The sequence below is a fragment of the Canis aureus genome, chromosome 4 (assembly GCF_053574225.1).
Source record: "Canis aureus isolate CA01 chromosome 4, VMU_Caureus_v.1.0, whole genome shotgun sequence".
Classification (NCBI taxonomy): Eukaryota; Metazoa; Chordata; class Mammalia; order Carnivora; family Canidae; genus Canis; species Canis aureus.
Genome location: NC_135614.1, coordinates 89,420,708 through 89,444,317, shown reverse-complemented (window position 1 = coordinate 89,444,317; position 23,610 = coordinate 89,420,708). Strand labels below are relative to the sequence as shown.

Genomic DNA, 23,610 nt, shown 5'->3' with positions numbered 1-23,610 from the left:
CATTTGCATCCATTACTTTAATCTAGCTATGCTTTTTTACTTAAAGTGGATTTCTTATACTACATTATAGAGTTTAATCTTACTTTTAGAAAACCATTTATTTTCTCTTCAATTTACTTTTTGGCAGTTGGGTTGTTCATGTTACCTACACTTAAGGTAATTGTTGGTGTGATTGGCTTCATATCTACCATCTTGCCAGTTGTTTTCTTTTCATCTCATCTGTCCAGTTTTCCATTTTTCATCTTTTCCTGCCTTCTTTTGCACTGCTTTGTTGTTATTTTTATGATTCCATCTTATCCTAACTCTTGTTTCTTCTTGATTTAATTCTTTATTTGGAGGGTTCTCTAGGGTTATGGTATATATCATTAGCTTATTACAGTCTACCCTGAACTAATATTCTAGGATTTTACATACAGTGTAAGAACCTTAACCAGTGTACATCCATTTTCCCTTCCCAGCCTTTGTGCTACAGTGGCCCTTTATTTTACTTCTACATGTGTTATAAACGCTACAACCCATATAACCATAGCTTAGGTATTCAATTATCCTTAGAAACAAATATATTTAATATTCACCTTCATTTTTATCTTTTCTAGAGCTTACTGCTACTTTGTAAAGTTTCAAATTTTCATCTAGTCTTGTATTCCCTTCTGAAGAAGCTCTTTTGACATTTTTTGTTGTGGTTGTTGCTTTGAATGTAGGTAATAAATTCTTTCAGCTTGTGTTTGTCTAATAAAGTGCTTATCATGATTTCAGCTTTGAAAGATGTTTTCTTGGGATAAAAGATTCTGGATTGACAGTTTTTTTGTTTTCCTTTAGTACATTAAAGATGTTATTTTACTGTCTTCTGGCTTGCATGGCACCTAACAAGAAGTTTGCTGTCATGCCTGTCTTTATCTCCTAAATATGTTAAGGAGCTTTTTCTCCCTTCCATGATGTAAGGATTATAATTTAATTAAAAAAAAAAAAGATTCAAGAAAACTGGGGACATTTCATGCCTGCCCCAGAGCAGCTGATTATTGCTTATATATCAGCCTCACTTAGAAGGGTTCTCACCATTTTCTCTCCCTGCCCCTAAATCTTCCAGAAGCCTAGTGGAAGCCTACAAAAAGGATATTAATAGTGAAATTCTCCTTGTCTTTTGGTCTTTCAGCTATTATAAGCTGACCCCTTAGTCCAAAGGTGGCTTTTAAGAATGCAATCAACTTTTGACTGATTTCTTCTCACTACTTGTATGGTAGCCACCTTTTCCTAACCTGCTCTGCCAAAGGTTGTCTCCTGTCTCTCCTTGGAATTCAGTTTAGGTCGCTTTATGAACTCAAATCTTAGACGAGGGTCACAAGTTTCTGGGTTTGTCTCATTGTACAATGAAAACAGCATTATCTTGCAACTCTCTGCATTGTAATTTGCTATGGTTTTGAAGTTGTTCACCATCCTAGATACCCTTATGAATGGATGACAGTTGGTATGTGGCCCACTTAAATTACCCTAAAATAAAAATAATTCTTCAGGTGAGCACAGGAGAGTAGGGTATATCCACAACTATATACTTGTCAGTGTCAATTCAGCTTTTACTGTGCCATGCATATAATTGGATCATAATGTGTTTGTTGTCAAAATATCTGCTAGGTCTTATTCATACATCCTGCCATTGCTAAGCCATTTCTTCCCAACCCTGCACTTTGAACTGATTTTTGGGGATCCCTTGAGCAAAGCTTCACAAATTGTCATTTAAAATTATAGTTTTGGGGATTAATAGAATCTCTTGAGACCGCTTGGATTGGGGGGATCCTGATCTTCCATTTAACAGAGTTGTTGTTCCTTCAACAAGTCACTGACGAAACTATTGAATAGCTGACAGCTGAGTCCAAAGAGGGGTCTGCCAGAAATCCTCCCTCCCAAATTGAACATTGATTCATGAATTGGTATGTTCAACTTGATAAAGTCCACTTAAATAATTTTGTTTTTATTTTTCATTGTTCTTGGTCATAAGATTGATTAAATGGTAGTTCTGAGTTGCTTTCTCAGAAGTCCACATATATCATCTTCTCTATTTACAAACCGTGTTTGTGTAATAGCCTTGTCCAAGAATAGAGTTTGCTGTACTTAGTAAGGCCCTGTTAGCCATTAACAATTACTGTTTCCACATTCCCACCAATTCTTAATAATCCAAAGTAATATCTACAGTTTGGAGACTGCCTTGCTCATTTTTTGAGAAATCAGAACATTTGTCCACTTAGTGTTTTATTCTTCTGGCATCATTTCCATTTTCCATAATTATTTCAATACATGTTCAGTGATTTGAGGTGCACGTTCTACTGGTACTCTGGGACATTTTTAACCTGAGGCAGAAAACTGGAACTCGCTTGGATCATTTAGCAGCTGTTCTCTATGCTGCTTTATTCTTTTTTGGATTCATATACATTCACCTATTTTTTTCCCACCATTTTCAAATGGTAACCCATGAGCATTATCAGAGAAAATAAAACATAAGGTAGGAGCTCTCTCATTGTTATTTCTTATTATCTGTTGGCTCCAAGTAGAATTTTTGGACCTATCTTCATCTTGGTTGGTCATTTATTCATTTGACATCAAGTCTTAGATTTTAACCTTTAGAAATTACATGTGACCTTGTTTGTGGGATTGCTCCATGATACAATTGGAGACCTCCTGTACTTTGTTCTAATTTTGTAACAACAACAATAAAAAGGTTTATGGGGATGTTTTGATGGGCCATCATAAATTTTAGTCACTGGTTCACAATATTGAAACCCTAGAAAATAAATAATAGTAATTGATGTACCAACATCAATCCTAGGCTGATATTTCACATCCAGACTGGCCAAAGCAGGCACTTTTATTCACCTGGAATGTGTTTCTTTCTTTCCTTTTTATAGTAAAAATGACTGCGAGAATGTTGATTAGTCAAGCTTAATTTAAATCCATTAGTTTTGGACCAGTTTCATCTGATGGAATCAAACAGATTTACCGTGTGAAATGGGTAGACAGTAGCAAGAAAGAAAACCCCATTAAATGCTAGCGGATTACCTGCAGGATCCTAGTTTATAAAACTTGAACCTCTTATCCCTAGAAAAGAGGATTATCCTTGATAAACCTAAGCAGTTTCCTAGAAGTTAGGGTAAGGATCAATTGTTGAGTGCACATTAGATGCTAATGCTGGTAATGATAGTTGCTATAAAAATTATTTTAACATTATTAAAAAACTACCAACCTGAATGTATGGGATGAGTAAACTCTGACTTGGGTCAATGACAGTGTCTTTTACTTTATCGTTCCTGTCTTTTAGGGAAAGAGAAAGCCCCATGATCTTTAGTCTGTATGGGTTGGCCATGTAAGAATTCAAGAAAGAGGCATATTTTTAAGATATCTTGATGTCTCTAAATAGATTTCTTCCAGGAATTTTAGCGATCATGCCTTTTAACTATTTGAAAGAGGGATTATTTAAAAAGCCTTAATTCTTGAAAATATTCTTACAGTTTGGTTTATGTGATTGTTGAAACACCTTTGGCCAGCATTACATCTCTTTTTCCTCTTCTTTAAAACTAGATCTATTAGCAGTGTTTCCATTTAGTTTCTAAAAATGATTCTGTTTCCATAGAGAGGGTTTATGCTGGAAATAACATTCTAGGAGGTCTTTTAAATTCTGAAGTTGTGAATTCAAAAATAATTTTGTAATTTGTCTTCCTAAATTGAATTTTTATCACTTGTCTACCTACTTTTTCTATTTTGGAAAATATATTTGGTTGCTGTTTTTAGCCACTTTCAAATGTTCCACCAGATATTGGAGATGATTCAGAGTATGATTTGAGAGATACCTAAAGGATATTTAATGGAGTTTTTCTTTTTTTTTTTTTTTTTTTGGATCTTTAAGAGACACTGAAGTTAGAGGAAAATGCTAAATAATCAGACTGAAGGTAATACTCTCATCCTCACTGATGGCACATAGTATACTCTAGAAGTGTAGTCATTTATTAATCAGTTAGTTACCAAAATAAAATGTTGGTATGAATTTTTGTGACTATACTAATGGTAAGCATTGGTTGTGAAACACAGAAACAAAATTTTAATCACAAGTCATTCTTCAAAATGAATTTTGTCCTTTGAAATGGTCGTCTTTTAAGAATGGGCACTGATTACAACCGTGTTACCACTGCTCAAACAATTTTGGGTCTCCCTTGGAATGGTCTTCAGAGTCTGTGGGCCACAGAAGAAAATGAATCTTGTCCTTTCAGGTACATTTCATTTTTGATCCATAACAGTATCCCCAAGCCTAGTCATCCATTTTTAATACATCTTGGCTCTTCATGATATTTTTGGTAGTATTCAATAAACACATCTTTCAAGAACAGAGGCTTGCTGCCATTTATATTTAAATGTTTTAAGCTAGGAAATTCCAAAAGGAGGACGTCCAAAAAATATGTGAATCAATGGCAGCATCCTAGAAAACACATGGAATTCCCTGAGCAAATTATCTTGCAAGTGAGAACATGCATTTGGAAAGGAGTCTGGCATATTGGGGAAATCCGTTACATTGCACTGTAATGTTATAGAGGAGGGAAACTGCGTATACAGGCTTTAAAGAGTCCTAGAGACTAGTTCAGAAAGAGGTCCAGTGCTTGGTAGCTGTGTGCAGGTGTCTTTTTTGAACTATTTCTTCAGCTATGAAGTGGAATCGAGAGAAGCAAACCTTGTAGCCTACCATAAGAACTGGTGGTAAGCCACTTGCAGGCCTGGGTTCACGCCAATACTGGCACCATTAATGAGGTTAATACTATCAGAATATCTGTCCATAGCTTATAGAAAGCTTTATTTTACCTTCTTGTTGGTATAGCTGTATTGCTGGATATCAACTCTCATATTATAGAAACACATAGATAAATGATAAGGGTTTTTGGAAAGGTTTTAAGAAGGACCAGACCCAACTATTAACTGCTTAAAAGTTTATTGCAAAGGTGTCAAGGTGATTAAAGAAAAACACCGAAAACAATGATCAGGTTAGAAGAAGCTCTTTAGAGATAGTTGAATTGTTCGTAGCAAATTTAATTAGGTGGACTTGAGGCATCTGTTCAGAAAGAAAGCTCACACACTAAATTGTCCCATCATTTGAGAAAAGAACTCCAATCCACAAAGTTCATAAACATAACGCACACAGTTTGCCATTTCCATTTACCCTAAGAGTGTTTGGTTTTACCCAAAAAAGATAGAGAGGGGGCAATGATTAAATTTGAAAGCTGTAATAGAACTCCTCCTCTCTTACTATTGGGTTAGAGTTTAGCCCAATTTCTCTTGACCACAAAAATGCAATCAATCATTATTTTAGGTAATTCTGATATTTTGCCATATATGGGAGATCTTAGTGTTGCACTATGTTATCTGAAAGAGTTAAGGTTTCTTAATTCACAGGAATACTTTTATTGGCTCCAACAGTGTCACAACATTTCCTTCGAATAGATCATTAAGATTCTAGGCCTGGAGGGTTCCTGAGGTTCACAGTGCTGCATCCATGTCTTTTCTGTCTTCGGTACGTGAATGGACCTGATATCAAAATGCATCCCTCAAGACCTCCGTGAACTGCTGTGGGCTGGGTCAGATAGACTATGTGCATTTATTTTAGAACACAAAATAAATCAGAGATTGGAGAAATAATGCATCATTTGCAGTGGCTGGCATGGGATGTTAGCACACACACACACACAAAAGCAATTGAGTCAAAATATGCTTTATATTCAGAATGTTTATATTATATATTAATTGAAAGTATTTTTGCTATAGTTGAACTTTAAGAATAATTTTTATTCTAAATATCTGTATACTCTGATTGTTAAAAAATATTGTATATGCAAGGTTTTCGCCTGGATTTAGATGTTATCTAAAATAAATAGTGGGATCCTACAACTTGTTATCTGGGAGACCTTAACAAATAAAACAATCTCATATCATCTCAATTTTCTGGACACTTTGGATCTAAATATTGGCTTCTAAAGTCTTGAGAAATCTGTTTAATTGCTTCCATTCATCATTTCAAATGGTTTATGTAAGTGCTCCAAAAAACTTACTGAGCTGAAATGTAAGGTTTTCTTCTGTACGGATTATCCATTTGGAGGAAATGTGCCGCAGGAGAGCATTTCTGTTGCTCAGCCTTTTGGGCACGGTGTCCTTGCTTCTCTCAGGGGGTTTGCATTCCCACTATTGCTCATACTTGGGTTGAGATAAATACCCACCAACATGCAATCCATAAAATTCCCATTCTGTAGGTCCTGAGCCATCTGTCATCATTCTGAGGGTACCATTTGAAGGATTTTGAATGTCTTTTAATTGGTTTTAATAAAACCATTGATTTTATCTCATGAATATTCACTCCCTGGCTTGGATTAGATTTTTTTGGCCCTCAAACAGAAGTATATGATTGTTTTATTCTCTTTTTACTTTTCATGCCTTTTGGGTGATAGATCTTGGCCACTAGAATGGAGTCCAGAATGGTAGTGTCATCACAAGACTAAAAACACAAGGGAGCAGGCACTAAGAGTTATAAGAATTTTCACCGCTTCCAGCTGGCGGCTTATACAATCCATAAATCACGTACTACATATTACTGATTGTCTCTAAATTCTGTTGCTTTTTGGGCTTCCCCTTGCCATTTGGAATTAAGTGGCTCCACTTAGGCCTCGTTCTTAAGTATTAATGCATCTAGTGTCGTTTAAGTGCATATTTGATCTACTTTCTCTTCTGTGATTCTCTGTCACATACAACCTTTCCCAAACTGTGTTCTATGTAGCACTTCACTAGTAGGTAAATATTACATTTCCATGAAAATATTACTCAAAAATTATTCAGTTACACAATACTAGGTAAAACCAAAGTTGAGAATGATTCTTTTTGGTTGATACTTGAAACTATAAATATAATGGTAAGAGTAGTGATGTCTCAGAGGTGTGTGATGGTACCTTTTTTTTTTTTTTTTTTTTAATCATAGAGCATCTTCCTAGACTACTACTCTATGACATACACCTCGGGACATGATGGGCTTTATGGTAAACCTAGAATTCCTTTGCATGTCATACAAGCCATTGCCTAGCTTTTGAAATTCACCTCCTACCATTCTCATCCCTTGTATAATGCATATTCGCCATCGCAACTTGCTTCATCCTTCTGCAGGATACCCCCCTGATTTGACCGCAGGTTGTTCCCAGCTTACTGGATTCCCCTTCTCCCCTCTGACACCGAAGCAAACTTGTAATAACCCTTTAAAAGACACAATGCAAGGCACCTCTGCCTCTGGGAAGTCTTCTCTGACGACCCCAAAGAGCACTCAGCATCTTTGTTTGATGCATGGAATATTCTCCTACTGAACATAAAGGCAGTTTTTGAGTCCTGCTATTTCCAGGTCCTTATCCCAAGGTTTGGTCATTCTTTGCTTCCAAGGCTGTCTTTACTACACAAGCTTAATTCTTCTTAATATTTGCATCCCTGCTGCACACCAGAGTGGACTGCACAGAGTAGGGGAAAGTGTGCAGCAGCCAAACGCATAGCCTTTGAATGTCTATAATGTGTTGTGCTATGATCCTTGAGGTTACATTTTTATGCTTTTAACTATATTAATTTTTTTGCCCAATATTGTGTAGAGAGAAAGCAGGAAGTCGGGAGATTTAAGATCTCTCATTTTTCTAATTAATTTGGAACATGCATCTAATTTCAGTGAGCCTCAGGTTGCTTATCCATCAAGTAAGGCTGAAACAATGTCCAGGCACTTTCCAGCTCCCTAACTCTGTGAGACTAAACCAGCTTTGCAGATGCTCTTTAGGTAATGCGTCGATTTACAGATGAATTCGGGGAGACTTGAAGATATTTTTCTTCTTCATTTTTCTGCCCTTATATCTGATGGATCCAAAATCCTTTCTTGGCCCACTTTTTGATCCTTGAAATGCAGTAGAATCAGGGTTTTCATTAGACTTTGTAGTTTGAGAAGCAGAAAATACAGTTATGTTTTCGCAAAACAACTGCAAAGACTTTTGTTTTTGTATTTTTTAAAATATCACTCAAGCTTTTCAAAACAATCATTTTTCTGGTTCTTAGCGTCTCCCTCAGACAGTTTTAACTGAAACTATTTCTGATAAAGCTGGAAAACCCCCCTGCCTAGTGAAACGTTTCATCTTCTGGGATTCGCTCTATGAGGGCTCATCTCGGTTCTAAGAAGGCTTCTTGCTAAAGGCTCCAGTTAGAGAAGCAGGGCCTTAGGTCCCCGTGCCGCAGGGCACTCCCCTTCACCCGGGCGGCCCCAGAAAACACTTGGGTGAGCACAGCCAGCGGAGAGGAAATGACTGCGTTTCAAGTAGGAAGGAGCTCATGAACTGGCCCCCAAGAAGACGTTCCCGGGATGCATCGTGACTGCGGCCGGGCAGCTTGCCTCTAAGTGAGCTCTCCTCTCCAGCTCTTCACAGCTGCCGCCTCCTAGTCCCTCATTGCAAAGCCATGCACGCAGCATGTGCTCAGCTGTAAAGCAGGGCTGGTTAATGCCGATGCTCAGTTCTTGGGGAGACCATGAAAATACAAAAGGCCTCTTTCTTGTCGGTTAAATCGTCATTATTTTCATTATCTTCGTCAGCACTTAAGATTATGGCTCATCGGTATTGTGCTGTTGCTTTTGAGGTGGAGAATGATTATGAAATGTAGTTGCTGTTCTCAAGAAATTTCTGGACAAGACAGAGATTGAATGTGCCCGTAGATCTTTTAATAGGTGCGAGCTTTGATTCTCATGTTTCTCAGTGAAATCGTTTTTAGTCTGGGGAGCTGTGTGTGTGTATGTGTGGGAACAACAGTTAGCATGAGATCTACCCTCTTCAAATTTGAAATGTTCAGTGAATACCCTATTATTAGCTTGCGGTGCTATGTTATACAGCAGATCTGTAGAACTTACTCATATTGCACAGTTGAAACCTTATACCCTTATAGTTGGATAGCAACTCCCCATCCTCCCTCTCCTCAGCCCCTGGCAACCTTCTTCTCTGTCTTCTATGTGTTGGGCCATCCGACACATCTCATCTAAGTGGAATCGTACAGTATTTGTCTTTCTGTGACTGGCTTATTTCATTTAGCATAATATCCTCAAGGTTCATCCTGGTTATCCAAAGGGCAAGATTGTCTTCTCTTTTTAAAGCTGGATAATATTCTTTTTTTTTTTAAAAAAAAAAAAAGATCTTATTTATTTATTCATGAGAGACACAGAGAGAGGCAGAGATACAGGCAGAGGGAGAAGCAGGCTCCATGCAGGGAGCCCGATGCGGGACTCAATCCCAGGACCCCAGAGTCACACCCTGGGCTGAAGGCAGACGCTCAACCCCTGAGCCACCCAGGGGTCCCATGGCTGGATAATATTCTATCACATGTATATACCACATTTTCTTTGTCAATTTATCTGAGAAACGGAATTTAAAACTATGATGATATATCACTTCACACCTGATAAGATGGCTAACATAAAACAAACAAACAAACAAAAAAATATAACTAGTGTTGGTGAAATGAGAACCATTGTCCACTATTGGTGGAAATGTAAAATGGAAAACAGTATGGAAGTTCCTCAAAAAATTAAAAACCGGACTGCCCTATGGTCAACCAAGTCCACTTCTGGGATGTATCCAAAAGAGTTGAAATTGGAATATGGAAGAGATACCCACACTCCCATCTTCACTGTGACATTCTTCACAATGGCTGAGTTATGGAGACAGCTGGGACATATATCTCAGGCTACCATGTAGATTTGGTTTCTGAACTACCACCCTGACCAACCTTTTTTTTTTTTTTTTTTTTTTTAATACCAACACCAGAGGAGGAAAAAAGAAAGTGGCAAATCCTGAACTTTGACTTCCCTTCCAGTGTGATTATGGCCTGTAGATCCCTTCTCTTTAGCTTCATGTTCTAAGAAAGGTGATAGCATGGAAGACCCCAATCATCTGGAATATTAAGTGTGACAACCTCTGTGCAGTGTTGTAGTGAAGACCAGAACACCTCAACGTCGTCTCCCTTCCAGTCTTCTGCCTCCTGCAGGGATGATAAAGCTCTCGTCCTGCTTCCATCAACAGCCTAGCCAAGTTGGCCAAGGGAGCCTGAAGGGATATACATCACATTACAGCCTTCTCCCTGCCAAGTTCTACTTAGTTTCAGCAATGTATGTGAAAACCTCCAAAGCAAACACAGAGAGGAAATCAAAATTAAATTAATTGCCTCCAAGGATAAATAAAACATGGATGCATTGCTCTTGAGCTTACAGGATGGAAATCAGAAAGACTTTGGTTGGGTTTCAATGATACCGGTGTTCAAATTCCTGATTCTTCAGCCCAGAAAAGAGGAGATACAGACATATCGAGGTTCCTTACTAATGTCTGTACATGGAGGAAAATACACCTCAATAGTTAATATTTATAGAATGTTCAAGATAGTGTATGTGACTTAGCGATACAAAATCATCCTTCAAACCAACCAGTGCGTCTTGAGAGGAGAGGAATGACACTCTTTCTTTGAGCATATTAAATGTCAAAGAACAAAATATCACATAATTTCAGACTGATCCAGTGGCTTTGAACTTCTAGTCCTCATTTTTACCAATTGAGAAAATTTGGATGAAGCGTGGTTCCCTACTTTTCTTCAGACTCTGGTACCGCACAACTAAAAATGCTATTGCCTCTTCAATTTTGTTGATCACCTAAATGATTTCAACCAACCCTTGACTCTGGCCCTCTGGCCAACATCTGAAAGGCATCTACAGAAAAAATACAATCATCTTCTAATCTGCTTACAAATGCTGAGCGATTTTGAACCAGATGAATTGAAAATTTCGGTTATTTATTTTTTTCATTGATATTTAAGCGGATGATGAGGCCACAGGAAAACCTCACGTGGTTTTTCTAAATGCTGATAAACTGCCCTCTGTGTTGAAACCTAACTTAACAGTTGAATGGACTATTAAGGGTTGTGCGTTAGCCAGCCTACTGCAGTGCTTCTTAATATCACTATTTTAGATGTGATTATAGTTCTTTTAAAAAAAAAAAAAAAAGATGTTATTTACTCATGAGAGACACAGAGAGAGAGAGGAGGAGCAGAGACATAGGCAGAGGGAGAAGCAGGCTCTATGCAGAGAGCCCAACTTGGGACTTGATCCCAGGACTCCAGGATCACTCCCTGGGCTGAGGGCAGATGCTCAACTGCTGAGCCACCCAAGTGCCCCATGATTACACTTCTTAATTTTGGTTTTCCAGTTTGGCTTTTGAATAGGTTATATACCGTTCTGGTAACTTTGGTGGGAAACTGTGTATATGTTAAAGATTGGAAAATATAAGCTCGTCTATGATACTGCATTGAGTTTGCTTTTTTTTTTTTTTTTTTGAATACTGGCCCTCTCATACTCTGATACTAAAACTAAAGTGTATTTCATGAATATAGTTGTGGAGAGTTATATTTTTTTTTTTCTTAAAAAGAAGAGTAGAGTGCCAATATCAAGTAGGTACCTGAGTGTCCAATGAATTTTTAGATGTTAAAGGCTTGCAGGCTGCCCTGTTTTGGGGGAAATCTTAGAGGGCCATGCGCTGTTCCATAGAATGAGAGTTAATTAACCACATCTAACAATTCAATCATGAAGAAAAATGATATGATGGTAACATTGAACATGGAATAAAAAATAGACATTTGCACCAACCACAGGATTGGGAGACAAAGGGGAAAAAAAGGTTTATGTTTGTACAATAAACATGTGGCCAAAGGTCCTCATTAAATGGAGCAGCAGAAGGGTAGATGATTCAAGATAGATTTCTAATACAAGTTTCTAATAGGTGACACAGACAAGTTGTAATCGAGCTTTTGCTCGTCTGTAGAACAAGTATCCACATTCACAGTTGAATGGAATTTTGTTCGGTGCTTTGGCTATTCATTTCTGCAAACTACAGAAGCCACACAATTCACTGTCTTTTTTTGGAAAATTGTCTTAATAAATAAACACTCATCTCTGGAGGCAATGAAATCATAGTGAAAAAAACAAAACAAAACAAAAAAAACCGACAACAGATAGCTAGATGTGAGTTACGACCTATTAGATATATTACCCTTGCACAATTCACAACCTAAACAACTGTACTGAGCAGCTATTTGAGGGGATAATGACTCCAAGAGTCAGAAATCTATCTAGTTTTATCATCCTGTCCTGTAGTCAAATAGAGAAGAAAGAACCAGGCTCCCATAGATCACACGGTCTTTCATTAGACTGTGTTTGGATTTCGGTAGATTTCCAATTAATGTACCCAAATAGGGGAAAACGAGATGCCAGTTAGAAATAATTAGGCTGATAAGTTGTGCTGAATAAATGCTTGTTAAAGCCCACAGACCTCGTAAGTGTGAGCAAGTTTCAGTCCTTGTCAATGGCATTCATCTGAATGTATAGATTTCTGAAAACGTAGTGGATGTTCTGTTAGTGTACCTGAGTTTTCCTAATTTTTACCAGGTACTTGGATAGTTTGCTGAATGCGTTCTATGCGATATCTTAGAGCTTGCAGGAATTCCACGAGAGTCCTTGTCTTAGTTATTCTTATCATCTAAATGAGGAAATTAATCCTTTGAGTAAAGTAGACTCCCTACCCTATATGGACTCCAAAGTCCATCCCATTAATGACCGTGGAAATGAAAAGACCATGATTAATAGTTATACGCCACACAGAATCAGCTGGGAAAATGTAATTAATAAAAGATGCAAACGGATACCCTGTGTGGCTCAGTCAGGTGAGTGTCCGACTCTTGGTTTCTACTCAGGTCATGATCTCAGGGTCATGGGATCAAGCCCTGCATTGGGCTCCCTGCTCGGCGCAGAGTCGCCTTGGGATTCTCTCTCCCTGTCCCTCTGCCCCTCCTCCTGTGCTCCCTCATGCTCTCTCTCCCTAATAATAATAAATAAATTAAATAATAAATTTTAAATTTTAATAAATAAATAAATTTTTTAAAATTTTAAAAAAGATGCAAACAGGTACACATAACATTTAGGAGTAAATCTATTGAGAAATACAGGGATCAAGGGGAAGAATATGGCAGGAATGCAAACGGGTGCAGCCTTTCTGGAGGATAATTTGGCAATTTGTGTCAAAAGCTTTACAGAAAGTCATGTTCTCAGATTCATCAATTTCAGCATGAGGAATTCATCCAGAAGATGTAATTAAAGAGACAGCAAAGATTTCTCTAATGGCTTATTCACTTTAGCGTTGCTTCCACTAACAACATTTGAAATAACATAAATAAATATTCACCAATAGGAGATTTTGTAAAGTATATTGATATATAGCTTTACAAGTGATGTTGTAGAAGAAACATTCTATCAAAATGTCCTTTTTTTTTAAAGATTTTATTTATTTATTCATGAGAGACACAGAGAGAGAGAGAGAGGCAGAGACACAGGCAGAGGGAGAAGCAGGCTCCATGCAGGGAGCCCGACGTGGGACTCGATCCCGGGTCTCCAGGATCACACCCCGGGCTGAAGGCGGCGCTAAACCGCTGGACCACCAGGGCTGCCCTCAGAATGTCCTTACTGAAATGTTCTTATTGAAAAATATTTAAGGGCATTAAAATTTGTAAAATTAAATATGTACTTGTATACTCACAGACATGCACAGAGGAAAGACTGGACTGGTTTGCATGAACCTGTGGATAGTACTTACCAATGGGTGGTGTGATAATGGGTGATTTGTCTTCCTTTCTATTTTTGTGTATTTCTTCTGTTTTTTTTTTTTTAAATAATAAACTGTATCACTTTTACGATCAGAGAAAGACTTTAGAAATATGGTTTAAACGTAGCCATTTATCCTGTGATTACACTTGAACCAAGTATAAAGGTGCGTTGATACTCATTTGGTTTCTGTGTTTATCTCGGATTTACATGTTTTTTTGCCTTCGTTAGGAAAGTATAGGAGCAACTAGGGTAGCATAAGGAAGATGAATTTTTCTCTGTAAGCTACGACCTAACTGTGCGGTCTAGGCACGATGACTTGTCTCAAGGAAAAGGAAACCTCTGGTCTGTTCATTCCGATGAGGTCTCCGTAAGCACGGAGCCGGTCACCCAGACGATTCAGGTCTGCTTTGGTCAGAATGTGCTGAGTGTTGCAACAAAGACACCTGCAGTGTCCGCGACCTGTAAGGTAGGAGCTCTTGCTTCATTACGTCATAGGCCTGGGTGTCACTAGACGCTTGGGAGCCCAGGCTCTGCTCCCAGGGTCGCGTGGCCTCCAGGAGTCTCACAAGCAAGAAGCTGATACTGAGGCTGCGAGGGACTCTACTGCCGGGAGGACGTGGCCTCTGTCACCTGTGCGCACGTTCCGTTGGCCACACTCAGTCACCTGGCCTTTCCCACGGGCAACGCACGCGAGGGCTGCAAAGGGCGAGGGCCCCGGGCCGGGGCGAGCGACACCCCGCACCTGACGCTACCGCTGCCACCTAAGGGCCGTGCCACGTTGATCCTTATCGTCAAGGACGGAGCCTGGCACGTCCCGGCTCTGGTTTACTCCGCCATCGAAGTCAGCTGTTGCTTTTACATTTTCTTCCGAGACGCTGGTTCGGTGCTCCCCTTCGGGCACGTGGCTGTAAGAGCTTTCCGCCCAGCGGAGAAAATCCGATTGTACTTCTCAGGGAGCAGCCGACGCCCAGGCAGGTGGCCCCGCGTTTCCTGGCCGGACTCCCCAGGTGGCCCTGGGGAAGAGGGCGTCTGTCTAAGGGCCCGTGTGCGTGGGCTACGGCTGGGCCGAGGGTGCAGCCCGTCTCCCGCCCCCAGCTCCAGGAGCGTTCATGCCCCACGGGACACTCTCGGGCTTGTATCAGACGCTGGCAACGCTCTTTACTGTCCGAGAGTCTCTGTTGAAGACGGCAGTAGAAGAAATTTCGAGCATGTGGAATCACCTGGTTTCATTTTTTCAGATCTGCAGTGTTAGGCACTGTCCGGTCATAATAAACAAACCGTGGCCCTACTTGCCTTTCCTGTGATGTTTCCAAAGACAAGGTGGTTGTAAATAGAACAAGAGCAAAATAAGAGGTGATGCTGCTTGGTCATTTGAAAGACAGGAGGTTTCTGTTTCAAATGTAGAATCAACTGCTGATTTAGGAGCGTCTAGAAGTGAACTTTTGAGCTCTTAAGCTTGTCTTTCATGGTTCTTGAAGCTCTCAACTCGCAAGCAATGGTTTGTTGTTATTTTTTAATTAACCAGCTAAAAGCGTGTCCATGACCACGTGTAGTGCCGGACCAGGGCGCTCCGGGGTGGGTGCCTTTATACCAGGGTTGTCGGCGGTGGTGGGTTGGCCCTGCCGGAGTGGAACAGCTGCAGGGGACCGCCGAGCCCTGCCAGAGTCGTGCCCTCGGTCACCCCGGGGCGTTGCAAGAACTCCCAGCCAAGGCTTCCTGTGAACGCGCATCCACCCCCAGGCTCCACCAGGGAATCCCCTCTTCAGAAGCTATGAACCGTGTGCTCTGGGACAGCACAGAGAGCGTGGAAGATCTGATGTGTTTCAGAAGGAAAGAAACTTCACAGCAAAGGTCCCCTCGAAGCATATTTATAGAAGGGCAGCCGTGACAATGACATGGAACATACCCCACAGAACCAGAGGCAGTGGGGGGCACGGCTTTTAAGAGACTTACGTAGTTTTAGACCTAGAAAAATTTTCCTTGTCTTCAATAATGATCCAAGTCACACCAAAAAACTCTTCGGCAGATAATTACCCAAATCCTCACTTCTATTCAGCTTCTTTAATGCAAAAATGGGGGAGTTGAGGTCCATCACTTCCTCCACCTTCCTCCTACGTGTTGGGAACCCTTCACTTCCTTAAACTGCCGTTTCCTTGTTTGGAAAACAACAACCCTATAGTGCCTCCCAAGGCCTATGTACGTAGTAAACTTTGAGAACACAAAGCCCTATTAAAAGTCCGAAGTGGTGAAAAGTTAATAAAAATGTTTTAATAATTCTCCCACATTGAGATAATTTAGACAATTTTCAACATAGCTCACATTTTTTTTTTTAAATTGAGACGTAGCACTACGTTTGTGTCAGGTACACAACTAAGGATTCTCAACATCTGCATATGATATAAAGTTAAATCACAACATGCGACCACAGTCCATGCCGCCCACCCCCTCCCCCAGCCCTCTTCTCCGTCCATTCATTTCCCACATGGCTGTTTTTGAGATAGTTGTCATCAATCTTTGTACTAACTTATGGGGCTGCATGAATGAAGAAGCCCAAGTACCCACTCCCAGGGAATTTACGGTCTGGTAAGGAAGACGAGGAAACGCTATTATGATACACGCTGGGAGGAAGATAGATGCAAAGTGGTGTAGAGAAGAGGTGAGTGGTCCGTCTGCCCCGGTGGGTGTGGGTCAGGTAATGGCGGCTGATCTGGGTGCTGGAGGTAGATAGAAGGATCCCAGCGGGCGGAGAGGGATTTGGAGAAAACTAATCAATGATGGGCAAACATGCGAGACAGAACGATGGCCCTGAAGATGTCCACGTCCTACTCTCCAGAACTCTGGATGTGTTATCTTACATGACCAAAGGGACTTACCTGATGTGGCGAAGGATCTTGAGATGAAGAGATGATCCTGGATTATCTGAGCAGGACCCATAGAATCGTATGGGTCTTCGTAGGAGGGAGGCAGAGGGTCACATCTGAGAAGGAGATGTAAGGAAGGAGCAATTGTCAGAATTACTGGAAGGTGCGATGCTGCTGATGTTGCAGATGGAGGAAGGAGCCATGAGCCAGCGCGTGGCAGTGGCCTGGAGACACTGAACGGGGCAAGGGTAGGACTCTGCTCTAGAGCCTCCACCAAGAGCCCGATGCTGTCAACGCCTCGATGTTGGCCCCGTAAGGACCCGGTTTAGACTCCTAACCTCTAGCACCGGAAGATACATTTTTAAGCCGCTCAGTTATGGGTTATTTGCTTCAACAGCAGTGGGGAAAGACCTAGTTACACATGAGCCCTGCCTACAGCAAGAACTGTGTCTTCCTGGTGTGTCCACACAACGAGCACTCCACCGGCACCGGTTTGTTTCTGTGGAGCAAACTGTGTCAGTGGCTGAGAAAGCACGGCCTTCTCGGGGGAATCGCAGGTGGCTCTACTAACTGGGCATGCGCGGCCAGAAAGCGAGCACAGGAAGGTGCTGGAAGGCGTATGGGGCCGCTGGAGGGCATCCAGGGACGCACCGCCCACGAGGACTGGCCAAACATTACTTTTCCTCAGCATGCGAGTTTGTTTCATGAAGTAAAGAGAATATTGATAATGTGGGTTAAAAGAAATCAGCCAGAGATGGAAGAAGAACCTGATTGGCAGGAACGGACTGTGGTTTTCCCCGCACGTGCACAAGCTGCTTCAGGCAAGTGGGTCCCTTTCTCTGCTGCTCCGTGTCCTCATTATGCAGATGGAGATGCTGCGGGATGAACCCAGACCCCCCAGCCCGAACGTTCTGTGCTTCGTGTTGGTGTCTGTGAAGGTCACCAGCACCCGTGTGTGGAGGTCACAGGCTGCAGCCGTGGGTGCAGGGCCGCCGTCTTCCCGCAGTACCTGAGCCTTGGCCCCCAGCCCGGCGCCTGGAGGAGGCAGCGGGAGAGCCAGGGAGCTCGGGACTTGGCGAGCCTCGTTGGAACTGAAGAGGGAAGAAGAAGGTCCTTCTGTTCTCAGGCACATTACGTCGACAGCATAGGAAATGTGTTAAATTTATAGCATATTAGGGGCGCCTGGGTGGCTCAGTGGTTGAGCGCCTGCCTTCAGCTCAGGGCCTGACCTTGGAGACCCGGGATCGAGTCCCGCATCGGGCTCCCTGCAGGGAGCCTGCTTCTCCCTCTGCCTGTGTCTCTGCCTCTCTCTGTGTCTCTCATGAGTAAATAATTAAAATCTTAAAAAAATGTATCAATAAATTGATAATTACATTACAATGTGATGCTGACAAATACATGATAGCGAAGACAGAAATGGCCACCATAATGTTATGTGGGGGATCGGAGAATCTTCCATTCATATCTTGACACTGGCAGAGCGTAGGCGGGATGTGTTTGAGGGCGACAGAGCAGAGCGCGGGCTCCTGGGGCCGTCAGCCCCGGGCTCATGTCTGGCCCCTTCCTGTGCTTACCGGCTCGGCCACTTCACTTCACTGCCCTGTGCCTCGAAGTCCTCGTGTAAGCTGGAGCGACCGTGCCCCCTTCACGTGGCGCCCCCGGGATTCCGAGGGCATGTGTGCGTGTGGAGCTCAGCACTAGCCCTGGCTCAGAGGAGACACTCAGTCCGTGTTGTCGGCACCACGGCATATTCTGCTCTAGGCCTACGGCGTCTTGCCGGGACCTGATCTGAAATCCGAGGTCACCCGGTCAGGTGGCTGCAAGCGGAGCAGACGTGCAAGCGCACAAAACCATACCAGGGATGAGACCAGCCTTTAACAACCGGCCTCTCGGTCTCTGCTAGAGAACAGTGACCAGATGCGTGTGGGCTTTTGAGGAACGCCCTCGGGGGGGTGGGGGTGGTTATGGACGCTGCGTAAACAAAACATAGTATTGGACGCTAGTTCCAGATGCCTCCAGTTAGCTCTCTGAGTGGCTTTGGTGACCGGGTCACTCCAAGTGCTTGTTTGTTTGTTTGTTTGTTTGTTTATTTATTTATTTATTATGAATTTATTTTTTATTGGTGTCCAATTTGCCAACACATAGAATAACACCCAGCTTTAAAACCTGGGCACCTTCACACAGACCTGTTCTGCACTTGCTGCTGCAGGTGAGATAGACTTTACTACTGAGGTCCTTGAAGAGCATAAAGGACCAAGTTTATCCCTCTGTTACGTTGTCCACGGCACACTCGGATTGGAAGGCCCCGGAGCGGACGGAGCCAGCGCATTCACATAACGGACTGTTGTCTGATAAGTTTGACAGTATTTAAATTGTCTTCTACGCGCACGGTGGATAGGCCCGATACCAAACCAAACAACACCTCCACGGTCCCTTTATCAGAACCGCCCCATCTTGCTGGAAGCTCCACTATCTGAGTCAGGGGCCGTGTTGCGACTTCGCTTGTGTGCTTTCTCTCTCCCAACCTCCCCCTGTGTAGCAATGAACAAAGTATATTGACCTCTAGGGATATTACTTTAATTGCTGCATTTTATCCAAGACTTAAACATACAGAATTACAAAGCCCTCAATTTATATCATTTTCAATGTAATTTAGAAGGTGAAATTGACTTTTTTTGGACCTGTGTCTTTAGTTACTGGATTTTTTAATAGCTTGGAAGTGCAGTGATGCTTGAAAATGTAAATTTTTGGAAGGAAAAACTTTCGGAAATTGTGACCTACTTAACTTTTAATGGATTGAGCCATTGAGCCAAGAAGCATGGTGACCACCCACCCACTGGGCTTCAAGCATGGTATCATGATGGTGAGACTCCAGTTCTAATTAAATGAAGACAGTCTCTGTTTGGGCCAGAGAAATTCTAGAATCATCACATGGCTTTAGTATCTGTGTAGTGTACCAAGTGAGCCTGTCTTCTTGTCTGAACTCAAGGTCTGGCAGGTTGTGGAGCTTACATGTTTGTTGAATGAATTAGAATATCACGGTATCTGCTTCCATGATGAAATTCTCTCCTGCTCTCATTAAAAGCATACAAGCGAAAGCATTCGAGGGAATCGCTCTCCAAGGCCACCCTGGATTAGAATAGGTGACTATAATAATAACGAAACCCCTTTACAGGAAACCCTATATTTGGAAAATCATCAGAAATAAATCCACATGGCCGATTAGAATTCAAAAGCTCTGAAATCTTAACTGCTGCCTTTTCCTTTCCAGACCTCTGAGCTTAACTCCTGCTCTCCTGGTATCAGTCTTAGTGGATCCAAATTGTGGCAGCAGAAAAGGACTTTCAGAGACCAGAACCTGGCACGGGAGCAGCCAGGGTTCTTTCCCCCACTTAGAGCTGCCTCCTGTTCTTCTCCTACCTTCGCTCTCCATGAGAGATGCCTACAGGTGTTCGCTTTTGCTAATTAGTAGTTATTCTAAATGCATTTAATGCAGCGTGACGCATAGTCATTTCATGGAACTGTAGGACCTTCTGGGCTTGTGGTGGTAGTGATACCTTTGAGCCGGTGTAGGGTTCTCAACTGGTACGGCCCCACTCTTAGGGCAGCGTTTGGGTCAAAGTGGTGAACATGCATTTGGTTATCGTAATGATTGGAGGAGAGCTCCTGGAATTGAGGTTGGGAAGAACAGGGATGCTAGTGAGCTGCAGTGCGTAGAGGGTCCTGCGTGGCCAAGACAGTGAAGGAATGCCTGTGAGTTTATTGGACATTCGTATAGGTTAAAAAAAATTGTTAATAATATTTGGGTCTAGGATCTAACTCCCGTGTCTTTATAATTATAAAGTTTTGTGTGTGTGTGTGCACATGTGTCTGTGCAGAGCACGTATTGAATTTTCCAAGGATGAGACCACCATGGACACTGAGGGAGGGTAGGGCTCTGGGTCAGAGCTGCTCACCGTCTCAGGCGCTGCATCCCGGCGGCCGTGCTTCTTGAGGCCTGACAGGCCCCGAGTCCTCACACTTGCCCCTGCATCTGTAGCTGTAGCTGCTGCTCCAGAAGCAGGGCGTGCGGCTGGCTCCGTATCTTCTTTGGTAGAAGAACCTGACCAATTTCATATTTAGGTGCACACTGTTTCATCCTTCTATTTCTCCTTAGTCATGGAGTTAGAGCACTCTATCGTTTCTTCTGCAACTGTGTGTGTAAGTCAGCGCCCATCCATCCCCTGACTGGAGGCAGACTGCAGCCTTGTGAGCATGTCTGTGCTTCTAGACCCCACAAGCTGCAACACGGGCTCTGGGCTACCAACGCATTTCTGACCCTCCCTCAGCAAGCCTCAGTCTTCTGTTTGTAAATGGGGATCTCACTGCTTAGGGCCTGTGTGGGATCCCGGCAGTGCCTTTACCGTGGTACCTGAGCCACGATGCAACTGGGTCAGTGGTTGCCAGCCCCAGTGGAAGCCAACACTCCCGTAACACGTGTGCTCGTGTCCCTTTCACTATCTTTGAGTGAGAATCCTAGATATTACCCAAGGGCTGTCCTACGGACCAGCTCGCATCTATCCATAAATGTCCTCCTTGAGGAAATGTGTGCAGTGAACGTGGGGAGCAGTGAGGTGTCCCTGAGGCTGATGGTTTCCTGCCATCAACAAGACCAGAACAGCCGTGGTTTCCATTTCTAATAACGTTCAATGTCAGATGACATGGGCTGACCTCGTACCTGAGTATATTTTTGTATGTAGGGAGCACCAGGGACTTTTGTTGGGTGAAGTAGTAATGGAGCTGATGAAGCTCAGAATGATGGCTACACAGAGGTTGGGAAAGGAACATTCTAGAATCCATTTGGGTAATCGGTCCACAAAAGGAAGGCCCTCTCCATATTCTCCTGCCAGGGACGGAGCCAGCAAGTCGGGCCTTGTCCTCCATGTCCTCGGAGTGCCAAGGCCATGGGTGTAGGACATCACACCATCACTTCCCTCTCCCTGGCCTCCTGGAGAACCCCAACGCTGGCTGCGGCTGGTACCGTTGCCACTAGCTGGGCAACTTGTGTGCCATGCTGATACCGGGGAGTTCTTGCTCTGCGCTCTTACTACATATTATTATCACTCTTGCTTGTCCCCAGGGTGATATTTTTCAATTATTTTGTTTTCAGAAAAACTCATAAGACAATGTTTTCCACTGTGATAGAGAGAATGGGGGGGGGGCGGGAAGCCATGCCTTGATGAGTGATTTCCGCAGAGTCTTGCTGCAGGGGTCCTGGGCGATGTCCTCCATTGTGTTTTAAGCATTTCCATAGCATCTAAGATGAGTAGCAATAGCACGGCCTCTAGTAACGTGCGTGTCATTTTCCAGCCCTTACCTTGGGGAACATACTCATCCCCTTCCTACCTCAGTTTCTCATCGGAGAAATAACAGTGACACATACGGTAGTTGTACTGATTAACTGAAATAGAAACACTGAGCACAGTACCTAACACATAATAGGTGCTCAAGGCGTTGGGTTAGGAGGAGTGATAGTGATAGTAGTTATGGAAGCAGTAGTCGTGGTGGTGTTTGTGAAAGCAGAGTATTTGTCATCACTCGCAACCATCTTCACGATTTTGAAGATGAGAAAGCGTCTCGGAGAATTTAGGTGTCTTGCCCATGAACCACTCAGCTAATGATGCATGGGCCCAGGTGTGTCTACACCAAGGGTTCTCATCCTTGGCACTGCTGACATCTTGGTCTACAGGAGTCTTGTCCGTGGGGCCGTTCTGTGCATTGCAGGACATTTCCGAGCATCCCCGGTCCCTACCCTCCGGGTGCCAGTTACACATCTCGCATGTGACAACCTACAGTTCCTCTAGACGTTGCCAGATATCCCCAGGGACGGCGAAATTACGTGCAGAATTGCCTCTGGCTGAGATCCACCGGTGGAAACCAATAGTTTGCTGCCCTCTGCGCTATCCTCATCGTGAAGGAAAATCATTTCTTTAATATATTTTAAACAGATGAGCTAACTGAGGAGGCATTTCTTTAGAAAAGTAGCTTTGCTTTCCAGTTTTCGAATTACATAATTACTCTAAATAATCAGCTTTGTGGGTGTAATCGAAACTCAATTCAATGAAAATAAATTCAGTAATAACACGCAGCTAAGACGCTGTCCCTCTGATCAGCCATCAGAATAAATATACTTTGTTCTTCGGATTTGACTGGGTGACGGTGTGGGAACGAAGGCCACGTCCAGGAGGTGCTACCGGGTCCCTTCGACACAGAGGCTGCGGGAGCTCCGACTACCGCCCTAGCTGGAGGAGGAGTAGTTTGGAGGAGAACGGGATTTCTGTGCATGGGGTGTCCGCAGAGTGTCGCGCTTATTGGCCTGCTTCTAGAAGTTAAGGGAAAGGATGCCTCCTCATCTTTATGTGGGATACTTGATTTCAATTTTCAGAAGTGAGACATTTCCCGTGGGTGACATGCCCTTACCAAATCTTCCTAGGTACTCGTGTCGCCCTTTTCCTGCTCGGGGGCCCCAGGATGATGTATGGGGGGCCACAGGCCTCCGGGATTGTCTGCATGGAGCACTGGGACGCCCACGGCCCTCCTGGGGCAGGTTTTCCCGCCCCCCTTCCTTGAGGACGTCGTTCGGGCAGACGCATTGAGGGGCAGCCAGCATCAGGTGGGGTGACCTGAGGAGCACCATCCATGACATGGTTTGTTGGGACAGGAAATTCCTAAACCCACCTGTTGTTTCAGGTGTTGTGACCCTCAGAGGACTGGCTGGTTTCCGTCCTGTGGCCGTTCTCATGCGAGACCCTAGACAAGCTTGTTCTAGTTGCTTCCGCAGGGTCAGCACCCCCGCGGGGTTCTGTGCCTCCTGTTGTCGAGGCCACGCGCTGGTCTCCTCGGTCAGTGAGTCTGTCCAGGTGGCGCTGCGGCCGCGGGGCATGGGGAGGCCTGGGTGCTGCTCAGGTGCTGGGGGGGGGTCCCCTCTGCCGCTGCCGTCCCGGGCCTCACCAGGCTCCGAGCAGGCCAGCAGGGCCGCGCGCTCTCTGA

The 23,610-nt window shown here is 43.2% G+C and overlaps 1 protein-coding gene and 1 long non-coding RNA gene across 4 annotated transcripts in view; one reads left to right on the top strand and one right to left on the bottom strand.

Moving 5' to 3' along the window:
• Nucleotides 1-21,376, bottom strand: part of LOC144313085 (uncharacterized) — a 55,339-nt gene extending 33,963 nt beyond the window's left edge. Inside the window, exons 1-3 of the long non-coding RNA XR_013378817.1 lie at nucleotides 21,299-21,376; nucleotides 20,538-20,683; nucleotides 16,594-16,697 (exon numbers count right to left, since the gene is read on the bottom strand). This is a non-coding gene — a long non-coding RNA (uncharacterized LOC144313085). The remainder of the gene's footprint in view (nucleotides 1-16,593; nucleotides 16,698-20,537; nucleotides 20,684-21,298) is intronic.
• Nucleotides 1-23,610, top strand: part of FBXL7 (F-box and leucine rich repeat protein 7) — a 352,352-nt gene that overhangs the window by 125,079 nt on the left and 203,663 nt on the right. The gene's annotated exons all lie outside the window — the stretch shown is intronic.